The sequence below is a fragment of the Lycium ferocissimum genome, chromosome 10 (genome assembly GCF_029784015.1).
Source record: "Lycium ferocissimum isolate CSIRO_LF1 chromosome 10, AGI_CSIRO_Lferr_CH_V1, whole genome shotgun sequence".
NCBI classification, from domain to species: Eukaryota; Viridiplantae; Streptophyta; class Magnoliopsida; order Solanales; family Solanaceae; genus Lycium; species Lycium ferocissimum.
Window position 1 is genome coordinate 62,008,753 of NC_081351.1, and position 16,918 is coordinate 62,025,670.

Here is a 16,918-nt window from a genome sequence, read left to right on the forward strand (position 1 = left end):
GTGAATTTGGAAAGGCGTAAGGAGCATAAAAGGTATGTAAAGCTCTCCCATTTCTTCTCTTGGCATGTCTTAGACCTACTAGGCTCGAATTTGGACCTTGGGGCAACTCCACTCTTCTAATCTACGTCTAGAAACGCCCCTTTTTCATTCGGTAGAATTGAATGGTTTGTTGTGTAAATAGTCGAAAAAATTGTTTTAACCTCTATAATTTGTGCAAATGAAATCGATTGTCTTAAAGTACTCATAAATGGCGTTATGAAGTTTGACATGCGTAATTTACATACGCCACCTCATTTGACCGAGGTGGGCCCACTTTGTCCGGATTTTTCCCTATTATTCCGCTTGAATTACTTGCAAATAAAAACTAAGGGAAGTTTAGCTACCTTTCTAATTTCCACAGAATAACTGTTATATTTATTTACTCGAGTCCTATGACCTACTTTGGAATGTGCAATTACTCCAGAAAGATTATTCTGATATAAAATATGTCGACATCCGAAAGATTTATGCTCTCACTATTATTAAAGGTCCGCTATGAGATCTGTCATCTGTGTTACGCCTTCGAGTCTCTGTAAGATTGTTGTATCTTTATATTGCATATGGAATTCTCACTACTCTGCTCGTGCAAGCTTAATACGTCTTTCACCGAGTCCCGGGCCGGGTATGTAATCGTGCGCGGTTCATTGCATTATTCACCGAGTCCCTCGCTAGAGGGGCCGGCACGCTATATCTATTCATATATGATGATCCGATGATGTGATGATATGGGGATGGTGGCCGGGATGGCATTTGATACTCCTACTCACCGAGTCCCTCGCTAGAGGGCGGGTACGGCATATGCATATGATCACATGCTTACATGATTATTATACATGATGTTTACATGACTTTATTTACCAAGTCCCTCCCCAGAGGGCCGGGTACGTTATATGTGCATAATGACTTGATGATATGATATGTATATACATGATATACGATTCACAGGTAAGTTTTGATTTCCTAAGTTCTATACTTATGTCGATACAGTCTAGTTCGGTTACGATCCTAGTTATTGTGTTACGTAGCTTTTTACATACTCGTATATATTCCGTACCCACCCGCTTTCTTCGGGCCGCGTTTCATGCCCGCGGTACCGCCGCTCGGTTGAGGATCCACAGCCAGGCCATCTATTCTCGCTTATTGGAGTGCTCCCTCTTCCGAGCTTATATATATTTTGGTATACATTTTCTCCGATACATATGTACATTATTATTCGGGGGTACGACGGGGCCCGTCCCGTCATATGATTCCGTTATGTTGTGTGAGGTACGTGGACATGCGCGTGGGTTATGGTTGTGTACGTACGGTATATGTGTATGTGGTATATATATATGTAAATGTGATATGTTCTGGGCGGTTCATCCGCCACGGCAGTCTTGCCGGCTCGCCTATATATATGTATGTGAATATGTTGGCCCTGTGTGGCTTCTGTTGGTATTTTCTGAGTGCAGGTTAATTTTGGTTAGTCAGTAAAACAGAGGAAACTCTGCCCAAATTTTTGTAAATATTTGAGTTACTGTTTTTGGACTTTGGTACGTACGGGTGCCCAAGTCGGGCACTAGTCACGGCCTACGGGGTTGGGTCGTGACATTACTCATGACAGATAACCTTCTTCCAATGGATTGCATGCCTTGTGGATTGCATCCATTTTTTTTTCTTAATAGGTTCCTCCTCCTTCATCAGTTTAGTCATCAGATCTTTCTGAGTTCCTTTACTGCTTTCTTTTGCCTTCAAGGCCTCTACAAAGCCTTTAACAATTTCAGTTCCACTTTCGATGATATTAGATATGCTTCTCTCCCTCTCATTTAGAGTCATCAAGGAGAAGATCTACACAGGGCTCCTAGAGTCCTTTATCTGTTCTAGAATGATTGATGGAAGTGGGGCTTACTAGAGTCAGACTATTTTTAGGATCTGGTAGTGATATAGTGGGGTTTAGATTCTGGCAAGTGAGGAAGGACAATTCGGATATGAGAGTGGTGATTTTTTTTTTTTTGGCAGAATCTGAAGAAGGAAAGGTTTTCTTTTTGAAGTACGAAGAGGTTTAGGATGGACAAGCATTTAAAGGGCTTAATCTGGAATAGGAAGCGGAAGAGTCTTAGTGACGTGTCATTCTAGATAGTTCGAGACATATTGAGCACTGAAAAGACTACTAACCTGAGTCATAGGGACCAGGTCCCTTAACAATTTTGAAGACGAGGCAAGAGCTCTGAGATAGGCGATGTCACTTATGCTCGTGTTGTCCTGACCCTGCCACGCATATGTACCTGTAACGGTACAAGAATGAGTTAGATGCCACCGAAAAACACCTTTTAGCATTGTACCTTTCCTCTTAACATAGCCAAGTAAGAGGAATTTTGAGGAAAGGTAACAAGTTGAGCTCGATCAGACCCATCTCCTATCGACTGCTTCCAAGGTGCTTCCTCTTCATCGTCATTTCAAGAGAACACATTCCCACTTGAAAGTCCTTGAATGAGGGAAATCATTCATTCTCTCAGTTATGTTTCGAGCAGTATCCTTTCATGTAACTTTGTAACTGCCTCTTCTCATTCTTTTGACCAGTCCCAAATCCAGTCCCGCAACTATTCATAGGAACATAAGGTCATCACAAATGATGTCCCACAGCTTAGATCCTCAGCCATGAAAAGTTATGCCTTCTCCCCTTCCACCATCCATGATATTCTCTATTGGATCTTAGTGGTCTTGTGATAGATTCTCCTTTCTCTAGGCTTGGTGAACTAGCCATGATAAAGATCCTCTCTAGGTGTTAACCTTTTAGAAAGAACTCGCTCTAACACCAATTGATGTAGGTTATGCGTTTGCAAACAATAGATGAGGGACCTGGTTGTATACCAGTTTCCTTATGCAGTGCAGTACAAGAATCAACACAAGATTTTTACGTGAAAAACTCCTTGCTCAAGGAATTAAAAATCACGACCTACCCCAGTAGGATTTCAACTCCACTAACCGAGCAACTCAGGTTACAACTCTATTGCAAGCTAGAAGTTAACTCCCATAACCCCTCACCCTTACAATAACGCTTATGCAAACCTCACACTTGACTACTGATACGCTCAAATTACACCTAAATTATGGCGTAAGGCGGTCTGTGTCAAATATAGTAACCCAACTAGGTTGAGGTCGAATCCCACAGGGAATACAGTGTGAAATCAATACTAATTATATATGTTACTAATCTTTAAAGTCTTTAATTCTATTCCGAAAGGGTAGATAAGAGGTTTGGTTTGTATTCGCTATTTTGAAGTATGTGGAAATTGTTGGATTAGAAGAACCAAAGTTGTGTTCCCGCTGTGATTAGATGTTATGCTATGGGTATCAATATGATATATTTCTAATGGGTGGTGGTTATGTATGCACTTAATATCTAATGCACTTCCTAATATTTTCCAATAATTAAAAAGTATTTCTTTTCATAATTTTCCCAAACATAGAAAAGTTGCAACTAAGACCGATTAAATATGCCAAGTAGAACTCATCTTATTCCTAAGTGAGTCCATTAAACGAGGGTTAGCGCCCCGAGTCCTTGTTATATTATTTCAACTCAAACCCTAGTTCATCTTTTCAAACAAAACTAGGGTTTGTGCATAAGTAAGTGTTTGCAACCACTAACTAACAATGAATATGAGAAATAATAAAACACATCACAACCCATTATATATATACACAATGTTAGACACCCATTACATAACACCCATCATTTGGGTCCACAACTTTGATTAAAGAAACTACTCACACATGTAGGTCACAAAAGTGGTAAGCATTAATGGAGACATAAAGCTTACAAAGAGTAATAAAGATGGTGGAAAATGGAATCTTTTTGTCTTCACTAAGCTCCAAAAGGGGGTATTCAATGCTCACCCACCAATGGAAAACGTGTTCAATGTTGGAGAATATTCTGATAATGACAAAAACCTAAAATGTTCTTTAAATAGGCTAAAAAAAACGCACATCAGCAATTGGCAAAACTGCCCCTGGTGGCAGAAATCGACGGACCGTCGATCGATTCGACGGGCCGTCGATTCCTTCGCCGTTTAGTTCTCCAGTTTGACGGTCCATTTGACGGTGCCGTCGACCAGTTCAACGCCCCGTCGATTCTTCCGTCTTTCTCTCTTCTGATGGACAAGTTTGTTTGACGAGACAAATGACGAAACGTCGATCCATTCGACGCTTTGTCGATGGTTCCGTCCTTTGTCCCCTTCAACTTAGGCCATCACTGGAAAATCCATCTTATCGACGTTCCAAGGGACGGTCCGGTCCGTCAATTAATCGACGGACCGTCGAATCTTCATTTCTGGGCAATTTTTTCTTTTTCTTTGTTTTTGCTTTTGGGCCATCGCCTTCCTAGAACACAACAAAAACACATTAAAATAAACCAGACTTACTTGAGAACACCCAAAATCCATAGTAAAAAGGCGTCGAATGCACCACAAATTTGCGGTACATCAACACCCCTAACTTAGGATCTTTGCTTGTCCTCAAGCAAGTCAGACGAAGTAGCTACAAACTAACACCCCAACTAAACTAAAAATAGGGTAAAAGTAACTACAATGGTGTTTGTTCATCACTACCGGCATGTGTGTTTTCACATTAGCTCCCTCTTTCCTCATTTCAAAACACATTCTTTCATCATAAATCATTAGAATTGACTATGACGCTTCAATCAATGACACCACATTATCAGAGGCATTTATGCGTGCGAGTATTCACCATTATGCCATCACTTGGATCAGAGAATGTTCCACACACAATTTTGAGATAAGAACCAGGACAAGGATAAATGAGAACAGAAAGCACTCACGCTCACAAAGAAGTTCATGATATGCTAGTGCGGATACCATATGCTTGCCCTTAATTTCAATGCTTCACACTTTCGGATGGTTCAGTCATGATCACTATAGGGCTTGTTCTTGGGTTGTAATGTAGGCTTGGGGACGCGTAGGAGACTTATTTGGGAATTAGTGACTCATCCTTCTCGACACTACACATTTTCACTTCTTTTGCATGCCCATTTTATTCATGATTAGTTCCTCAACTTATGACTATGATGTGATTTGATTCCTACTAGAATTTACAATCTTTCTATGGCCCTCCTTCTAGCGCCATTTTCTTTCTTTCCTTTTTTTTTTTTATTTAATTTTTTTAATTTTATATATATATATATCACCTCTAGTTCACATCACATCTGGTTCATATCACATCTAGTTTTCGACTATTGAGCTCTCACACCCCCTGCTTTGGGCTTTTAGCCTCTACTTTGCACATACGCCACCCCAACTTAGGCGATTTGCCTCTTTTCTCTCGTAGCGTCAAGGAGGGAACGGGTGCAAAGATGGAATTGCTTCATGAAGAGGGGGAAAAGGTTTGTTACGGCTAATAATTAAAAAAAAATGTGTCAAAGGCTCAAAAGGGGGAACTAATGATATTCATATAGAGTGGGTTTTGGGCTTTTTAGGGCTAAAGTGATTATTACAAGGAAAGCCTATGATCACTTCGCAACCAACTATCCTAAGCAATATAGAACGACTTACCAGGCAAGTTCTAGATCCACATATGCTAATGATGAACACGAGAAGTTCTCACATGCACACTGGCATAAGGATTTGAATACTCACACCCCATACACACTCTAATATATATGATGTCACAAAGAGAACCATGCATGTCAATTCATTACATCTTATGATAGGCACCAAAATCTCAGAGGGAGTTAATTTTAAATCAATTCAAAATATCTTTTTCAATCCAATTTGTTCTCACAATTCATGCCATAAGTTCAAAATGCAACACCCACTAAAGTCACAATTACTCTAAGCAAGATTTAACACATATATACACTACAAAATACATCAGGTTACCCCACCCCCAGCAAAAAAGAGGATGCATTGTCCCCAATGCATCAAAATCATACCGTCATCCCATGGTGGGAGGGGGAGAGGGTCAACTTGAGAAGCTCTAATCCCTCTGCTGCTGCTGAGGTGTCTCCTCCGCATCAGTACGGATGGAAACTCTCTCCTGCTAGCTCAATGGACTCAGGAGGTGGGGCTGACTGGCCCTGTGGCTGCAGGTCCTGAGGAGCTATCGTAATCGGCCCGACTGGTGCTGGGATAGCACTGGTGCTGGAAGATGCTCCGGTGAACCTCGTGTCCAGGCGCGACCGCCGAATACCCTCCTGAAGCTCGGGGTCCTCATCCTCGCTATCCTCCCCCTCATCATCATCATCAGCCAATGTGTCAGGCCTCTTTCTCTTGCGACTTTCCCTAGGCTCATCCTCAGTCACTAAGTCAACTACTCTGATCAAACCTAAAATGTTGGCGACTGGCGCAGGTGTCGGGTCATCCACAATAACTTGCTCTCTTGCACGAAGGGCCTTAATCTCAGCTCTGAGCTGGTCAAGCTCGGTCTTCAAATCTCCCAAAGTGCCACTCTCACTCTTCTTCTCAATAGTGAGTATCCGTATCTCTAAACTGTCAAGTCGCACATTTACCCTAGCGTGATGCCTCTCTATAGCCTCTTGAAAAGGCTCCAACTCTGGTACAATCTCTTTGCGAACAAACCTACCCAACTGTTATAATATCCAAGTCACCTGCTGATCAGCTCGCTCTGCCGTGATGGCAAACTCTCTAAAGTTGGCCCTGTTGAGGATAAAGAGATCCTCGGAGGCCGATGCTGCGGCTGAAGGAGGAATAGGAGATGAAGACGGGACAGCAGGCTGAGGTGGTGCCTTTGAAGGAGGGGTAGCATCAGCTACAGATGGTGTGGAGGCAGCTATTGTGGACAGTCCCTCTGTGCCCTGTGGCACTGAATCTAGAACATGCTCTGTCTGCTCATCCGTGAGATCTAGCAGTGAAGTACTGGTGGCCTGAGATGTACGGAGGGTCTTATCCTTACTCCGTGTGATGTCACACACTTTTGTCGCGGGGAGAGTGGCCGCGAATATATCAATGTATCTCACCTGGGCCAACTTACATAACTGTGTGATAAGGCACGGGAATATCAAGGCTGTCGCCTCCTGTGGTACGCGTGCCCGAATGGCTCTACTGATCAATTCACCCAAGTTCATTGGGTACCTGGATAGCATGGCAGCCACAACCACTGCTCTGTCCGGTGTGACTATGTTATCTGCTCCCGTGGGCAGAACCCGATATATGACGAAATTCCACCAAAATTTAGCTTCCAAGCTGATATCCGCCTTATGTATTTTGGCAGCCAAGTTACCACCTATGGGGCCTTGTCTGCCGGCCCTCTAGCCACAATCATCGCAAACCATTCCCTCACAGATTGGTCAGCTCTTTTTTCAAACTAATCATCATATTTCACTGTGGTCGGTGCAACGAAGTCATCCCCAAAATAAAACCTGTTGATTGTGGGGGCTGAGATATCAACATGTACACCCCGAACAGACACTATGTCTAATGGAGGGGCGACTTTCAAAGCTCTCTTGTTCTTGTGTTGCTGCTCCAGTAGCACTCTGTAGGTAGCATAGCACTCCCGAACCATGGTCGGGCAATAATCCCTAGAGGTTGTGTAAATGCCTCAAGATGATAGTGCTAGATGAGATCAGTAATCCGAGGGTAACTCTCTAATCCGCTCGTACTGATTTGTTTTTCTTCTCGAATATTCCTCCTCAGATTACCTCCGGTGACTGTAGTCTCCCTCTTTATGTAGTACTTTCGGCACCCCTCATAAGGGAATGGGATTGCAGCTACCTCCATCTTTTGCAGCCGCAACCGCTCTTGTTCCTCATCTGAATTTCGCTCAGGAGCGGCTGGTTGCTCTGTTGCTTCCTCTCTAGCACTAGAAGATGTGGAGGACGAAGCCCCCTCTTCAGACTGGAAGGAGTGTGGGGCAGGTGATGCTGCGCGGGGAGTGGTGGCCGTGCCCTCATTCTAGTCGTTGGGACCACCGCTTGACGTTCAGAGTCAGAGGGTTCATCCCTAAGAGTAAGAGTTGTTTGTCCCCGACCTCGGACTTTTTTAGGACCACCACCCCGCTTGACTGGATTCTTTAGAGGCATATCTGCAAAAAGAACACCCTTCGTCATTGAGACAACCATAGAAATATAACAAAACCAGAAAAAAATGCAAAACATGTACTAATGTTAAAGCTGCCAACGGCCGTCCATTTGCTAGAAGAGACGTCGAACAGATCGACGGATCGTCGAGGTGTTCGTCGAACCGATCGATGAGCCGTCGGTCTCCTCGTCGAGCTCGACTTTGCCACTAGAATTTACAAATAAAAGACAGTGGGAAGGTCGCCTCGTCGACTGATTCGACGGGCCATCGAGTCTACCGTCGAGCGGGTTAAACTTTAATCATCAGAGAGGATTCATTCGACGTTGAGAAGGACGGTCCGTCGAATGAATCGACGGGCCGTTGAACTTAGCGTCGAATGAATTATGCAGGCTGTTGCTAACAAATTCAATACGATCCTCGGGATATGGGGCAAATCCTCACGTAATTTGGGGTTACTCAGAATTCACCCTACGTTGGCTTGGGTTAAAATAGGAACAACAATTGGCGGGCAAAACAACTCTCAGTCATAATGCCCTCCAAGCCAAAGTTACAAACAACACCACACTTGGGCCTTTTATTAAACAGGTGGCGGGCAAAACAACAACAATCTCATGAATGAGATATGTTTGTCGTAATGCCCTCTGACTCGGTGAAAGACCAATGAATCAAACATAAACAAACCATCCCCAGCAAAAAGAATGAGAATGCCAGGCGAAATTATATAAAAACATGGAGCAAATGGAGCAACAAGAAAGTAATCAAAACAAGACATGGAATGCAAGCAAACAACTAGTAAGAACAAGGGAGCAAACAATCCATGAACTCACATACCTTAAAATGGAAAGAAGATTTGATTTTAGCACGTAAGGAATGAAGAACACACAAATAGTCACTACTAGGGTTACACACACAGGGACAGAGTAAATGAGGGAGAGAGTAATAGGGAAAGAGGGGAACGGTGGTTGTGGCGTGGTAAAGAGAGGAGGAAGGGGGAACGGTTATGGGAGGGAGAAGAGAGAGAGAGAGAGAGAATTCAAAAAAAGATATGAAATGAGGAATAGGGGTCGTCAGGTTATATGAGTTCATATAACCCAACCGACGTATCTAAAAGACGGAGCGTCGAATGGTTCGACGTTCCGTCAAGTGAAACGTCCTGTCACCCCGACTTTTTTTTTTTTGAAGAACGCCCCGTCGAACTGACCGTCGATCTGTTCGACGGGGCGTCAAACCTATCGTAGAAATGCCATCATTTCCAGTGATGAGTTTTTCAGGTTGTCTAATTCGATGGCACACTCAACGACTCGTCGAATGGTTCGACGGTCCGTCGAGTGTGCATCATTCACCTGCTTCTTTGGAAATTTCTGCATTCGACGCGTTGGTTCCTAGACATATCAACAAACATCAAAACAACACAAACAAAAAAAAAACCAACGAAACGAAAAACGTAATGCGAAAATGAACATGGGTTGCCTCCCAAGAAGCGCACAATTTAACGTCGCGGCACGACGTAATACCACTTTTGGTGTCATGGTCTGGTGCCATGTTTCAACCGGTGAGCATCGATAATCTTGTCCCCATCAACCATCTAATGGTAGTGCTTTACCCGATAGCCATTTACCCTAAAAGTACGAGTCCCATCGTCGGACTTCAACTCCATCAAACTATTGGGTGACACACTCACCAAAGTAAAAGGGTCGGACCACTTGGATTTCAACTTGCCAGGAAAGAGCTTCAACCTTGAATTGGATAGCAACACCGAATCACCTTGTTGAAAATCTCTCTTCAAAAGTTTAACATCATGATAGTGCTTCATATTTTCTTTATACAAAGTCGCACTCTCATAAGCATGATACTGAAACTCATCCATTTCATTCATTTGAAACAACCGCAACTTGGCTGTTTTGTCCCAATCCATGTTCAATTTTTTTAATGCCCACAAAGCTTTGTGTTCAAGTTCAACGTAGATGGCAAGCTTTGCCGAACACCAACCGATAAGGAGAAGTACCAATGGGCGTCTTGAATGGCGTTCTATAGGCCCAAAGAGCATCATCAAGCTTAAAAGACCAATCAGTTCTATTTGCATTAACCGTCTTGGCTAAGCTGCTCTATATCTCCCGATTGGAGACTTCGACTTGCCCACTAGTTTGGGGGTGGTAAGGAGTTGCCACCCTATGCTTCACTCCATATTTTTTCATGAGATTAGCGAATTGCTTATTGCAAAAGTGAGTGCCACCATCACTAATGATTGCCCTAGGAGTGCCAAACCTTGTGAATATGTTCTTTTTGAGAAAATTTGTGACACTCTTGCCGTCATTGTTGGGCAATGCTACAATTTCGACCCACTTGGACACATAGTCAACCGCAAAAGGGATGTATCGCATACCACGAGAACTCACAAATAGGCCCATAAAGTCGATGCCCCACACATCAAATAGTTCAACCTCCATCACAAAATTCATTGGCATATCGTGCTTCCTCCCAATTGACCCTTATCGTTGACATTGGTCACAAGATTTCACCATCAAATTTGCATCATGATAAAGGGTGGGCTAATAATAGCCACATTCAAGCGCTTTTGCTGTTGTGCGGTTCCCACTGTGATGACCCCCCCACGGGAGAGTCATGGCAAGCTTTCAAGATTTCCACGGCCTCGAATTCGGCCACACATCGCCGAATGATATTGTCGGCGCAAGTGCGAAACAAATAAGGCTCATCCCAATAGTATTGACGACTATCTCTAAAAAAATTCTTCTTTTGATAAGCCTTGATGTCGTCGGGGATAAGATCCGTCACCAAGAAGTTGGCGATATCTGCATACCAAGGAGCAACCTCACACGATACAGCCAAAAGTCTGTCATTGGGAAAAAATATCATTTAATTCAAGATCTCCACTCGGTCTCCCAGCTTCCTCAAGTCTAGATAGATGATCTGCAACTTGGTTTTCACAACCTTTTCGATCTTTGACCTCAAAGTCGAACTCTTGCAATAATAATACCCAACGAATCAACCGCGGCTCTACATCTTTCTTTTTCATCAAATATCTCAAGGCCACATGATCCGTGTGAACAACCGCTTTGGATCCAAGTAGATAGGCCCGGAACTTCTCAAACGCATAAACAATGGCTAGAAGTTCTTGCTCGGTTATGGTATAATTCATTTGAGCTCCATTGAGGTCTTGCTAGCATAATAAATTGGGTACATGATTTTGTTGTGCCTTTGCCCAAAAACTGCACCAATAGAAAATCTGCTCGCATCACACATGAGCTCAAATGGCAATGGCCAATCCGAAGAGACAATAATTAGAGTAGAAGTGAGCATTTCCTTCAACTCATTAAATGCCTTAAGGCACTTCTCATCAAACGCAAACTTAGCCTCTTTTTCAAGAAGCTTACACATCGGATTGACGATCTTTGAGAAATCTTTGATGAATCGCCGATAGAAGTCGGTATGTCCCAAGAAGCTACGAACTCCTTTGACAGAGATAGGTGGAGGAAGCTTGGCTATAACATCAATTTTCGCTTGGTCTACCTCAATACCTTTCTCGAAAATCCTATAGCCAAGGACAATCCCTTCCTTCACCATGAAATGACATTTCTCCTAATTAAGTACAAGGTTGGTTTCTTCACACCACTTCAATACCTTACCGAGATTGGCGAGGCATTCGTCAAAAGAGTCACCAACAACCGAAAAGTCATCCATAAAGACTTCGAAGAAATCTTCCACCATATCCGAGAAAATAGACATCATACACTGTTGGAATGTAGCTGGGGCATTGCATAAGCCAAAAGCCATTCGGCTAAAAGCAAAAGTGCCATAAGGACAGTGAAAGTAGTTTTCTCTTGGTCTTCTAATGCAATGTTGATTTGGTTGTACCTTGAACAGCCATCCAAAAAGCAATAATAAGATCTTCCGGCCAACCGATCAAGCATTTGATCAATAAAAGGCATAGGGAAATGGTCTTTACAAGTCACGGTGTTGAGCTTTCGGTAGTCCATACACACTCGTCATCCGGTAACTGTCCTTGTAGGAATCAACTCATTCTTAGAATTAGAGACAACAGTGATGCCCCCTTTTTTTGGCACACATTGCACCGGACTAACCCATGGACTATTTGCAATTGGGTATACAACACCCGCATCCAACCATTTGATTATCTCCTTCTTGACCACTTCTTGCATAGAAGGGTTTAGCCTTCTTTGATGCTCTATACTTGGTGAACTATCCTTCTCAAGTTCGATTCTATTTTCACAAATACCGGAGGGAATCCCCCTTATATCCGCAATAGTCCATCCAATAGATCTTCGATAAGCCCGCAACACTTCAAGAACCTTTTGGGTCTGTTCCTCATTTAATAAAGATGAGAGAATAACCGGTAAAGTATTATCTGGGCCAAGAAAAGCATAATTCAAATGAGAGGGAAGTAGCTTGAGCTCAAGTTTTGGAGGCTCAATAATCGAAGGCTTAGCCGGAGGAGTGGTTCTTTTATCAAGATCAAGAGATAATTTCTTTGCCTCATAAGAATAAGAACCCCGGCCAATAAGAGAATTTACCGTCTCAATATACCCCTCCATGTCATCCGCCTCAAAATTCACCAAAATAGCCGAAAGTGTTTCGTCAAAGTGCTCCTCCTCTAACTTATGCTCCACCGCTTCGTCTACCACATCGAAAGAATCAATGACCGAAATGCTCTCATAAGCACTAGGCAATTTTAACCCCTTGCTAGCTTGGAACGTTACCTCTTCATCATTGACCTTAATTTTATTTCATTCTTTTTCGAGTCCATTAGAGCTCTCCCGATGGCAAGAAATGGCCTTCCCAAGATAATTGGGACTTCCTTGTCAACCACACAATCAAGGATGACAAAATTCGCCAGCAATAAGAATCCCCCCACTCTAACAAGGACGTCATCAACAACCCGTATCGGTCTTTTGATGGTTCTATCGGCCAATTGAAGACGCATGCTCGTTGGTTTAGGTGTTCCCAAACCGGATTGTTTATAGATGGCTTGTGGCATCAAATTAATACTAGCCCCATTATCACATAAAGCACGAGCAAAATCATGGTGACCGATGGTGCAAGGGATAGTGAAAGCCCCGGGATCTCCCTTCTTCTCAACCTTTGATGATGAAATAATAGCGCTCACACGGTGGGTGACTCCCACTGTATCATGCTTGATTGGTCTTTTCTTCGTCAACAAGTCCTTCAAGTATTTAGCAAATTCCGGCATTTCTTGGAATGCATCAAGAAATGGGATATTCATTGACAACCCTTTCAATTGGTCGTAGAAGCGTTGACACTTGGCATCCTCCGTTCTTTTCATCAATCTTTGTGGGAACGGGGGAGGAGATTTATATGTTTGACTCAAGGGTTTGATTTCCCCCATGACCTTGCTCTTTTGAGTGCTACCCCCGGTAGTTTTTTCAGCACTTGGTACCTCATCATCCTCGAGAACAATAGGGTATGCCTCCTTCTCTTTCTCGATAATAATAGGCACTTCAATTGGTGCCTCCAATTCTTCTTCGGTTTCTTCCTCAATAACCTTATCAAAAATCGGCTCGACAATAATAGGTTCAACCACCCTCTCATTCACCGCATTAAGGATCTTCCCACTTCTAGTAGAAATAGCTTTGCATGAGGCAATGTGATCACCTCCACTACCCCTTGGGTTCGAAATTGTGTCGCTAGGAAGGGCTCCTTTTTGTGGGGTATGTTGCTCGCGAAAGAGATCTCACATTTGTCACTCAAGTTTTTGAATCGAAGCGGTGTGAGAGCCTACCACCTCGGTCAAATTTTTCATCTTCTTGTCACTCTTATTTTGGTTGTCCAAGATCTTTTCAAGCATAGATTCCATTCGAGAGGTCCCTTTATCATTGGAAGGACCCTCTCGCCAATTTTGAGAGTTTGAAGAACGACCCTTCGGTGGAACATAAGCATTGGAATTTCGATTACCATAATTGTTGTTGTTGTAATCCCTCCTGTCCGAACCACCATATTCATTTCGACCATATTGATTGCTCTGTTGTTGGGGTCTCCATTGCTTTTGATAACCCCCTTGAGAGTTATCGATATAATTAGCATCCTCACGTTGTGGCTGCCCCTCTAGATAAGTTTCCTCCGAGACTTGATACATTCCGGGAGCATGAGATGGCATTTCTTCAACAACATTCACACTCTTGGCTTCTTTCTCCGCAAGCCTCTTTGACAGCAAATCCACGGTGGTTTGCAATTGAGCAAAAGCATGATCTCGCTCATGATTTTCTTTGGCCACCGCGGCAACAGAGGGACTACCATATGACAAGATTTCACTATCATTTGAGTGCCAAGCTTGATTGTGGGTGGTGAGCTTATCGAGCAACCGGGTGATGTTAACAAATGACTTGTCCATGAAGCATCCCCCAAAGCGCAAGTGTGTGACAAACGATTCATTGTATCTAACCCCTTGTAGAACTTCTCGGTGAGAATAGCATCCTGAAACCAGTGAGTTGGAGATTGAGCTAGATAGTACTTGAACCGCTCCCATGCCGAATATAATTGTTCCCCGGGAGCTATTTGAACTCAAAGATCTTATCACGAAGTTCAGCTTTTTTGTCTCGGTGGAAACCATTTCTTCAAGAATGTATTGGCTAGCCCGCTCCAGGTGTGAATGGAATTGCTGGGAAGCTTTTCATACCATTCCCTTGCTTGGCCAGCCAAGGAATATTTGAAGACCCGTAACGGAAGTGCATCAGCAGAAACAGCACCTTGAGATTGTTGAGCACACACGTGCAGGAAGTTCTTTAAATGTCGAAGTGGACAGTCCTCCGAAGAATTTTGGAAATAACCTTCAAGTTTCAGCAGCTGATAGATAGAACTATCAATTTTGAAAGTCGCATTTCCAGTCCTAGGAAGGACCACAGCAGAAGCATAATCAGCTTCATTGATGAATTCCGCAAATATATTCTCATCTTCCTCTTCTTCTGGTGCAGGTGGGTTCTCTTGGAGCCCACCTTGGTTTCCTTGATTTCGATTATGTCTTCCGCCATGTTCACACGGTTCACCAAAAATAGCACACAGGTGTGATGGAATAGAAAAAGTTTTAAAGAAAAGTACACAACAATCAGTAATTTCAAAACCGTATTCCCTGGCAACGGTGCCAAAATTTGATACGCTCAAATTACACCTAAATTATGGCGTAAGGCGGTCAGTGTCAAATATAGTAACCCAAGTTAGTTGGGGTCGAATCCCACAGGGAATACAGTGTGAAATCAATACTAATTATATATGTTACTAATCTTCAAAGTCTTCAATTCTATTCCGAAAGAGTAGATAAAAGGTTTTGGTTTGTATTCGCTATTTTGAAATATGTGGAAATTGTTGGATTAGAAGAATTCCCGCTGTGATTAGATGTTATGCTATGGGTATCAATATGATATATTTCTAATGGGTGGTGGTTATGTATGCACTTAATCTCTAATGCCTTCCTAATATTTTTCAATAATTAAAAAGTATTTCTTTTCATGATTTTCCCAAACATAGAAAAGTTGTAACTAAGACCGATTAAATATGCCAAGTAGAACTCATCTTATTCCTAAATGAGTCCATTAACCGAGGGTTAGCGCCCCGAGTCCTTGTTATATTATTTCAACTCAAACCCTAGTTCATCTTTCCAAACAAAACTAGGGTTTGTGCATAAGTAAGTGTTTGCAACCACCAACTAACAATGAATATGAGAAATAATAAAACACATCACAACCCATTATATATATACACAATGTTAGACACCCATTACATAACACCCATCATTTAGGTCCACAACTTTGATTAAAGAAACTACTCACACATGTAGGTCACAAAAGTGGTAAGCATTAATGGAGACATAAAACTTACAAAGAGAAATAAAGATGGTGGAAAATGGAATCTTTTTGTCTTCACTAAGCTCCAAAAGGGGGGTATTCAATGCTCACCCACCAATGGAAAACGTGTTCAATGTTGGAGAATATTCTGATAATGACAAAAACCTAAAATGTTCTTTAAATAGGCTAAAAGAAACGCACATCAGCAATTGGCAAAACTGCCCCTGGTGGCAGAATCGACGGACCGTCGATCGGTTCGACGGGCCATCGATTCCCTCGTCTTTTAGTTCTCCAGTTTGATGGTCCATTCGACGGTGCCGTCGACCAGTTCAACGCCCCGTCGATTCTTCCGTCTTTCTCTCTTCTGATGGACAAGTTTGTTTGACGAGACAAACAACGAAACGTCGATCCATTAGATGCTTCGTCGATGGTTCCGTCCTTTGTCCCCTTTAACTTAGGCCATCACTGGAAAATCCATCTTATTGACGTTGATCGACGGACTGTCGAATCTTCATTTCTGGGAAATTCTTTCTTTTTCTTTATTTTTGCTTTTGGGCCATCGCCTACCTAGAACACAATAAAAACACATTAAAATGAACCAGACTTACTTGAGAACACCCAAAATCCATAGTAAAAAGGAGTCGAATGCACCACGAATCTGCGGCACATCAACTACCCCTAGCCAAGCATAGTAATACACCTAGACTAACTCTAGCCTAGTGTACCACTCAAAGGCACCCTTTGAGATTCACCACAGTGACTAACTCTAGCCATACACTAATACAACTAAGCTAAATCTAGCCTAATGTACCACTCAAGAGCTTGTGGAAGCAACCTTGAGAATTTGGAACACCTACAAATAGCTTCTTTTTATGGAAGAGTAGGTTTATAGTTTAAGCACAAAGGAACAAAGACTCAACAACCTAAGGACCTAAAACATCTTCAGTTCTGGACCTGGTCCTTCAGGTTGCTGAGGCTCTGTTCTAGAGGAACACCTTGAAAGGCGAAGACTTGCAC